Source organism: Octodon degus, unplaced genomic scaffold (assembly GCF_000260255.1).
Source record: "Octodon degus isolate 3935 unplaced genomic scaffold, OctDeg1.0 scaffold00005, whole genome shotgun sequence".
Classification (NCBI taxonomy): Eukaryota; Metazoa; Chordata; class Mammalia; order Rodentia; family Octodontidae; genus Octodon; species Octodon degus.
The window spans coordinates 33,822,280-33,831,252 of NW_004524581.1; the positions used below are offsets into that span (position 1 = coordinate 33,822,280).

Here is an 8,973-nt window from a genome sequence, read left to right on the forward strand (position 1 = left end):
GTACTTGGCGGACCTTATCAGATACAAAAGTTACATTTCTTGTTATATAGGTCTTGCTATATCTTGGTCTTAACCATCAGCAGAAAAATATAAAAAACGAAGTATATAAAGTAAAGCCATATTAATACAATGAGCTGTAAAAGTCTCAAGTCAATAACTTCTGAGGATAACCCACTAATATTATAGACTGCTAGACAGTGTTAGATTGTTTAGTTGAATTCAAACACCTATAGTATTTAGATGCCAATAAAATATTCACCTCTGACAGGACAAAAAAAAGAAAAAGATACAAAGGAAAGATCTTTATTTATTTATTTATTTATTTATTTATTTATTGGTGGCACTGGAGATTGAACTCAGGCCCTTGCGCTTGCCAGGGAAGCATTCCTTCCCTGGCCCCAAGGAATTTTTTTTTTGCTCCGATTGCCTTCAGGGCAGGTTTGGCTGGCTTGAGTTGGGGGGATCGAACCACAGCAACCTGAGCCTGACTGCTTTGTTGAAGCAGCCACTTAACAAACTGAGCTAAGGGGCAGGCCCCCTCATTTTGTATTTATATGACTTGGCCTGCGAGTCGAGATGCGGGGTAATGACCTGGAGGAGGAACGGGGATGAACAAGACAGGGCAAGAGACACAAGAGACGAGACAAGACAGGCTTTCTGATCAAGTCTCGTTTACTGAGGAAGTGAGCAGGGTCTAAATAGCCGTATAGCGGAAGCAGTTGGGCGGGACTAATTGTGGATTGGTAGTGGAGGTCCAGGACCACAGGAAGATGCCGAGGCAAGCGGGGATTGGTGCTGCAGCACTTCTTGCCCAAATAAGGGAAAATATAACAGGAGCGTTCTAGCACCCCCCACATATCCCCTCTTTTTATTAAATACATCAAGCAGGAAATTGACAGTGCCCTGTGGGGACAATGCCTGGCTTGGGTCAAGGACTCCTTCACATGAGATCGACCAGACCTTACCCATCTTGGGATCGCAGGGCGGCAGTAGGCCCTGTTCCTGTCTTAGGTGGTCGGCGGCACTGCACGTGGGTCCTAGTTGCCTGTCGTTGACTACTTGTCCGTCTCACCAGGAGGACCTATATCAGATTAGGCCACATTATTACAAGGTCCATTTGAGGGAACCTTCTCACGATACTCTTGTTGATCTGCCATTTCCAGCTGATGATGATGTATCTGAATGGGCTTTGCAGCAAAGGCATCTAAACGTGAGCTGATGAATGCTGTGAGCTTTAGAAAAATGCAAGGTCCTATCATGAGCAACAGTAGGAGTGAGAAGAGGGGTCCCAACAGGGGCACAAGATAGGTGAACATTCCTCCCCATAGCGAGGAGAAGGGGTCGTCCACAAGCTCTTGTCTCTGCTTGAGTAGTTGATCCTGAAGCTCCTGGATTTTGTCTCGAACTATGCCTGACTTATTAACATAAAAACAACACTCTTCCTGTAAAGCAAGACATATTCCCCCTGCTCTGCTGTCAGAAGGTCCAAGCCTCTCCTATTTTGCAAGACCACTTCTGCTAGCGAATCTATCTGGTCCTGGATATCTTGGATAGTACCAGATAATGCTCGAACATCATCAATCAGTCGAATAGATAATTTAATATAAGGATGTACTGCTACCCCCAACCCCGCTGAACCTGTCCCCATGGCTGCTGTGACTCCCAGCCCCACTAGTAAGGGGATGAATTGGACGGCCCTCTTTGTGCGGCCTTGGAAGCAGGCCTGGGCATTCTGCTGCCACCTGTGCCCTGCTCCCCGCTCCCCTGTTGTTGCTCCCTTTCTTCCTCCTCCCCTGCTTCTCCTCTGCTCTCTATCCCCCCTGGGGCCTCATGCCGCCCTGTCCTAGGTGACTGCCATTGCTGTGCTGCATCATTCTATAGTCACATTCTACTCACCATCTTTCTACTTACTGCCTGTTCCTCTTTGTTGCCTAGGCCTATAGATTACTCCCCACCTCTTCTCTGTAGCCATTCTTTTCTCAGCTATCTAGTTGGTGCCACTTCATCAGATTTGTGCCTCTTTTCTCCATAAAAGTCTGCTCTTCCTGGACCTACCCTCCTTCAGATTCCTTCCATCCTTCCTCTACTACCATGTCTCTGTCACCATCATCTGTTAATCATCTGGATCTTCCTTTATTCTGGCGTCTTGCTACTCTTAAACTGCTCTTCCTTCCTTCCCTCTTAACATACCCTTTTTTTTTTCCTGACTTTCTTTTCCAACCAGTAAGTGCCAAAGGTGTCTCCAGCCAGTCTCCCCACTGGCTTTAGTAATTACTGTAGATTTATTTGATCTTTCTTTTCCTTTATTCCTCCTTTTGGGTTGAGCCTCACACAGGGAACATACTCCAATTCATTTGACCGAGGGCATCACTTCCGAAACCGGAAACGCCATTTGGGCGCAGCCTATCGTGTTCGGGTGCCGTTTTAGGCAAGAGCCCAACTGGGCCCAGGCTCCATCTCAGGGGCGCCACGTGTCTGATCAGCCAGCAGGGATTGTAAGTGTAACGTAAGCCTCTCAAACAGTGGATTTTCCAGGTCCAAAAGCACATTGGAAGATTGAGGAGCAAATGTGGACAGTTCATTATTTTCAGGAGGCGGTTTTGTAGCAACTGGTGCTGCAACAGGATCAGAACGGTATTTGGAAGCCTCTTTGGCTAAGTCTTCCCAGTCGACCTCTTGTAAAGTAGTAAGGTCGGGATACAAAGACTTATAATGGGGCAGGAGAGGAGCCTCAGGTGGAGGAGGCTGCAAAAGCTCAGAAGGGGGAGGCGGCAGCTGCTCGTTATCTTGGGGTTTAGTTAACCCTTCATTTGCCTCCTCACCATGGAGAGAGGAGACAGTCTGAAAGAGCCTGGAAGGGGCCGGAGTGGGCCGATTGGGGTTACGCAGGACAGCTTCTCCTGGGCCATCATTTCCCCGACCAAAGGGTCTCTATGTCGCTGCGTAAGAATCTCGTCAATCAAGCCCCAGTATGAAAATGCTGTGACTGGGACCTTTTCAGGACCAAAAACTCTACGATAATCCTGTAATGCATCACCCACTCGTTTTTATCTTTTAGAACTGATCGTAGGGGCCAGGGAGATGGCTCAGTGGAATAAGCGCTTCCCTGGCAAGCACAAGGGTCTGAGTTCAATCCCCGGTTCTGCAAAAAAAATAAATAAATAAATAAAATAGAACTGATCGTGCCCTCCAACGGAAACCACGGGCAACCTCATGAATAAACTTAAAATACTGTAATAATTCCTTTTCTTTTACCTTAATCCCTCGTGTCTTGAGTGCCTTACTGAGGCTTTCTAAAACAGTTCATGCTCACTTAATTCTTGACCCGTGCCGGGAAGGGGCAGGGGGCTGCCGGTCACTCACCGTGGCTGAGCAGCGCGGCAGGCACTCGCGCGGTGTTGGCCTGGGAATTTACTTTCACTATCTGCTTCGTACTGGGCTCTTGAACGGCTCCCTCGTTAAATCCTCCGTGCCAGGCCCCACGTTGGGCGCCACCTGACTCGGCCTGCGAGTCGAGACGTGGGGTAATGACCTGGAGGAGGAACGGGGATGAACAGGACAGGGCAAGAGACATGAGAGACGGAGACAAGACAGGCTTTCTGATCAAGTCTCGTTTGCTGAGGAAGTGAGCGGGGTCTAAATAGCCGTATAGTGGAAGCAGTTGGGTGGGACTAGTTGTGGATTGGTAGTGGAGGTCCAGGACCACAGGAAGATGCCGAGGCAAGCGGGATTGGTGCTGCAGCACTTCTTGCCCAAATAAGGGAAAATATAACAGGAGCGTTCTATCGCCCCCCACATTTATATATACAAAATACGATAAATTTACAGCTACTTTTGCTTAATTCAATGAGAAGAAAGAGGTGTACTAACAGTGTTTGGACAGGATATCCTGTCTGCTTCTTGTACTATGGATAACCACTAAGAAGATAACAATGTATAGTGTATTGATTATCAAAACTGTCCTATTAATCAGCTGTGAAACTGTCTCATTCATATTTCTCAATAAAAAATTAAAAAATAAATTTAAAAAAGTAAAAAAAAAAACAAAAACAAAAACAAATAGGTCTAAGAACTGAAATACTCTGGGAAAAATCCAATTCTTTGCTTAAAGGCTCATTCATCCCGGGCTGGGGAGATAGCTCAGTAGAATAAGCACTTGCCTGGCAAGCTCAAGGTCCTGAGTTCAATCCCCAGTTCTGCAAATAAATAAAGATTACATTAAAAAAAAAAAGGCTCATCCCTACCAGGTTCACCAGGTTCACCTGTGGGGTTAAAGGCTAGAGTAGAAATTCAGTTTGGCCCGATGGCTGGCTACTTGAGAGGGCCTCCACCTTCCTTTGGCTCCATCGCTGCCGCCGCCGGGGGTGCAGGAGTTAACGATGCTTTCAAAGATGTGCTCCGGAGAGCCCGGCAGGCACTGTACAAGATACCAGGGAAGGCGTTCCTAACTCCCTGCAGGTGACATTTTGCAAGGCACAGTGAAGTGAAAATGAAAGTTGGCCAGTGGAGAAAAGCAGCAGCCTGTGCAGAGACTGCAGCGAAAACTGGGGGTGATACTGTACACCCTGAATTCAGATGGCCATGGTTATGGGGCCAAAGGCCTTTCGAAGGTGGAGGTCAACCAGATGCTGAGAAAGCTGTGCCTCGAGGCGACTCTTTGGCTCACAGTTACCGCCGATACAGCAGCAGCAAAGCAGACTGTGATGACAGAAGAACACAGTTCCAGACGGAATGGCTGGCAGAGGAGGAGGGCAGATCTCCCGCATTCAGCAGGAATCCGGATGCAAGCTCCTGCCGGCTCCTGCCAGTGCGGCCTTCCAGAAGGGTCGTGTGTGTTGACTGGGACACCTGAGCCTGTCCAATCAGCAAAGCGGTTACTGGACCAGATTGTCGCAGAAGGCCGACCGGCCCCTGGGTGTCATCCTGGCGATGGACCTGGAAACGCGGTTCACGAAATCTTGATTCCAGCTGGCAAGGCAGAGTTAGTCATTGGAAAGCGGGGAGAGACTGTTCAACAAGTGCAGACTCGGGCTGGAGTTGAAACGGTTGGATTCCAGACGGGCCTCAGCACACTGGCGCTGACAAACCTCTTAGGATCACAGGCGACCCATACAAAGTTCAGCAAGCCAAGGACATGGTGTTGGAGTTAATTCATGATCGAGGTGGCTTCAGAGAAGTTCGAAATGAGTATGGGTCAAGGATAGGAGGCAATGAAGGGATAGATGTTCCTGTCCCAAGATTTGCTGCTGGCATTCTAATAGGAAGAAGTGGAGGGGTGATTTTCGTGTTGGAATTCAGCTTAAGCCAGATGATGGAGCAACACCTGATAGAACAGCTCGAACAGCTGCACCTCCAGATCGACGTCAGCAGGCTGCAGAAATCACAGACCTTCTTCGAAGTGTCCAGGCGGGTAGTCCTGGTGGACCTGGACCTGGTCTAGGAAGAGGTAGAGGTCAAGGCAACTGCAATGCGGGACCACCAGGTGGATTACAGGAAGTTAATTTCATTGTGCCACCTGGAAGACTGGATTAAGAATAGGAAAAGGGGCTGAGACCATAAAAAGCATAAGCCAACAGTCTGGTGCCAGAGTAGAACTGCGGAGAAATCCTCCACCCAGTGCAGATCCTAACATGAAGTCATTTACAACTCGTGGCGCTCCCCAACAAATAGACTGTGCTCAGCGACTCACAGAAGACTGGTGGCCCAGTTAATCCCTTAGGGCCCCCTGTACCCCACGGGTACCATGGTGCCCCAGGTCCCTGTGGACCTCCTGGGCCTCCGGGGCCTGGACTCCAGTGGGACCATATAATCCTGTCCCTATAACCAGGACCACCTGGCCCAGCTCCACATGGTCCTCCAGCCCCGTGTGCTCCCCAGGGCTGGGGAAATGCGTCTCCACGTTGGCAGCAACAGGCTCCTCCTGCCAGCCAAGGCAGGAGCAGATCCAAATGCAGCAGCCCGACCTGCTTCTTACGCTATTATCAACAGCAAGCACAACCACCACCTGCAGCTCCCACAGGCACACCCACAGCAGCCCAACAAGCAAGGTAACTGGAGAGCTGCAGAATCCAGCTCCAGCTGGGCAGGTTCTTTGTACCAAGGCTTGGGAAGAATGCCACGAGAAAATGGGCCAAGCGTCCCTGCCCTTGCCGGTGCTCCCCCTGGTGGCCATCCCGACTACAGCGCAGCCCCGGCCGGGCAGAGAGGGCAGGCCGCCTGCTTACTGCGCACAGTCTGCAGGGAATGCCGCAGGCCTCAGCGTCAATAATAAGTGGACCATACAGAGTTTGCCTCATTGTGTGGTTTAATTTTGTTTTGGTTTAAAGTAGTGTTCTGTTTTTTTTTTTTTTTTTTGAAACTGTACAAAATATCACTACTGATAGGAGGTTAATATTTCTGTGTAGAAATGAAAATTGAGAGGAGTTAGACAAGGAGGAGGGCCGGTTCCAGGCCTAGTGGTGGGGAGGGAGTGGCCAGTTTAGGGATTTAGAGATGCAATGGGAGACTTCGTTGAATGGGGCCAGGGGGTGGGGCTGGAGAATGGGGGATAAGAGAGGAGAGTAGATACTGGGGGACTGTCATGGGAAGACTGCGCTCAAAGTGCCCGCAGAAACCCTGGCAAGGGCAGTTTTATGCCAGGCCAGGCTGCCCTGCTGCCTGTTGGGCAAGGGGACTCGACCTCCAGGAGAAGGCTCTTCACAGGGCTAAGCTGATCCAGTGTCCTCTTTTATATGCAAAAAGGAAGGCAGGGTGAGGTGGGAAGTTGAGTGTAGAGGAGAGGAAAGAGAGACAGGTGAAACTGGTTGGTTGATACCGTGGAAATAAATGATGGAGGAAGATGGGCAGTGAGCTCAGATGCAGGCATGCAGGGAGGGCCGATTTTGAGCTTGTCATACCAGCAGCTCCCTTTTTTTCCAGACAAGGGTGTGAACCTGCCTGGGAATGAGGCCTGGCCTTGTGGATGGACTTAGCTTCGCGGGGCATGTCGCTCTGGCCCAGGCGGGTGACAAGGGCCCCTGGACTTTTCCTAGGTTTCGTGCTAATCTCTCCTGTGAGCTCACTCTACCCTTCCTCCTCCTCCAACTCTGTGAGGTTGCCCCTTAAACGTGTCCAAATGGCACCAGGAGAAATGGAGCCCCTGCCAGTGTGTGAGTCGTAGCAGTACAGGAGGGGAGACCCTGAAGGAAACAGCCTGATTAAATTGAAGCCTGCAGATGGAATTCCAGAGGCTTAGGAGGAGTTCTCCAGTGCCATATGTCCAGGCCTTGATCGGGAAGCCCTGTGTTCAGGAGGCCTCCACTGAGTTTTCAGATAAGCTTATGGGGGGCAATCCAAAAGTCCAGAGCAGGGCTGGTGAGATGGCTCAGTGGTCTAAAGCACCTGCTTAGAACAAGCTTAGCAAAGCACAGGGACCGCGGTTCAATCCCCCAGCACCACATGCCAGCCAGCCCCGCCCCCTGGTGGGCTGAGCTGGCCACACACACACACACATACACACACACACACACACATACATAAATAAATAACATTTTTAAAAAATTATTAAAAAACCAAAAATCCAGAGCAGATGCATCTGGCTCTTGAGGGGCCGGCAGCTATGAAGGAATGCCTGTTCCGGGAGCACCGTCCTATAGGCACATTGAATGCCGTCAGCCCCCCTTCTTTTCCTGGGGATAGAGGTTTTCAGATGCTGTGACTTCTAAATAGAGCTTCAAGTCATTCTAGTTCTGTGCTGCGAACCTTGCTTCAAGAAGATTGTTAAGGGCCGGGGAGATGGCTCAGTAGGATAAGCGCTTGACTGGCAAATGCAAGGATCTGAGTTCAATCCCTGGTTCTGGGAAAAAAAAAAAAAGATTGTTAAGCTGTAGAACATTTTTAACAATGCCACAACGCAGAGTGATGCCTGGCAGATGGCTCTTGCCACCTCCCTGCCCAAGTGTTGGCCAGAGGAATTTCTAGTGTGATGATGAAACGCTTGGGTGTTGGGGGAAGCTGTTAATTTTATTTTATTTTATTTATTTATTTTTTAATTTTATTTATTTATTTATGTGTGTGTGTGTGTGGCCAGCTCAGCCCACCAGGGGGCAGGGCTGGCTGGCATGTGGTGCTGGGGGATTGAACCGCGGTCCCTGTGCTTTGCTAAGCTTGTTCTAAGCAGGTGCTTTAGACCACTGAGCCATCTCACCAGCCCCAAAGCTGTTAATTTTAAGTGTCCTACGTATGGGGGATGCGTTGGAGGCAAATTGTGGAGGGCGGGGGCTTAAGTGTTGCGCCAGTCTGGGAGGATACAAGCTGATTGTGCCAAGTTCTGGATGTTGGAAGTGGTAAATCTAGGTTGGACATTGTGATGGCATCGAAGATTGCTGAAAAGAGAATGAATGGTGGGCACACTGATGATTATGTGCTGGCGTTGGGACTTTATGATGCACACCAAGCTGGTGTCCACCCCGGGTAGCTTCCCATGGCCCAAATCTGGATTTCTTCTTACTGCATTTATTTAAACTTCATTTTTACTTGACTAGATTTCAGAAAATGGGGTTCCAACTGGGAGGGTTCATGAGGTGGGAGCTGGGATGGGTGGGGATGAAGACAAGGAGATGGGAGGAGAGTGGTGGTCCAGCGGGGAGGGTGAGAGGCTGGGATGTGGCTTGAAGGAATTGGGAGTGTGGGTGGCAGGGGATTTAATAGGATTTGTGAGTGAAGAAAATACCAATTAACGATAAATTGATAATGCTGGTTACATTGTTGCTTAGCAGTAAAGATTACTTGATAACTTTGTAAAAGTGCTTAGAACTTGAACATCAAGGAAAAAAGCAAAATTGTTTTGCTTTGCTGAAAACTGGAGAAAATTGAAAAGGTTTGCCTAAAATCCAGGATATTTAATCATTTTAAAAATGACCTCAAAAAAAAAGAAAAATGATCTCAAACTTAAGGTGGTTTTGCCGTGAAGGTGTGGTTTGCTTCCCCCCCCCC

General features: G+C 49.1%; 1 pseudogene; it reads left to right on the forward strand.

The window, feature by feature from the left end:
* Positions 1-4,731: 4,731 nt before the first annotated feature.
* Positions 4,732-5,823, forward strand: LOC101583565 (annotated as a pseudogene).
* The last annotated feature ends 3,150 nt before the right edge of the window (positions 5,824-8,973 follow it).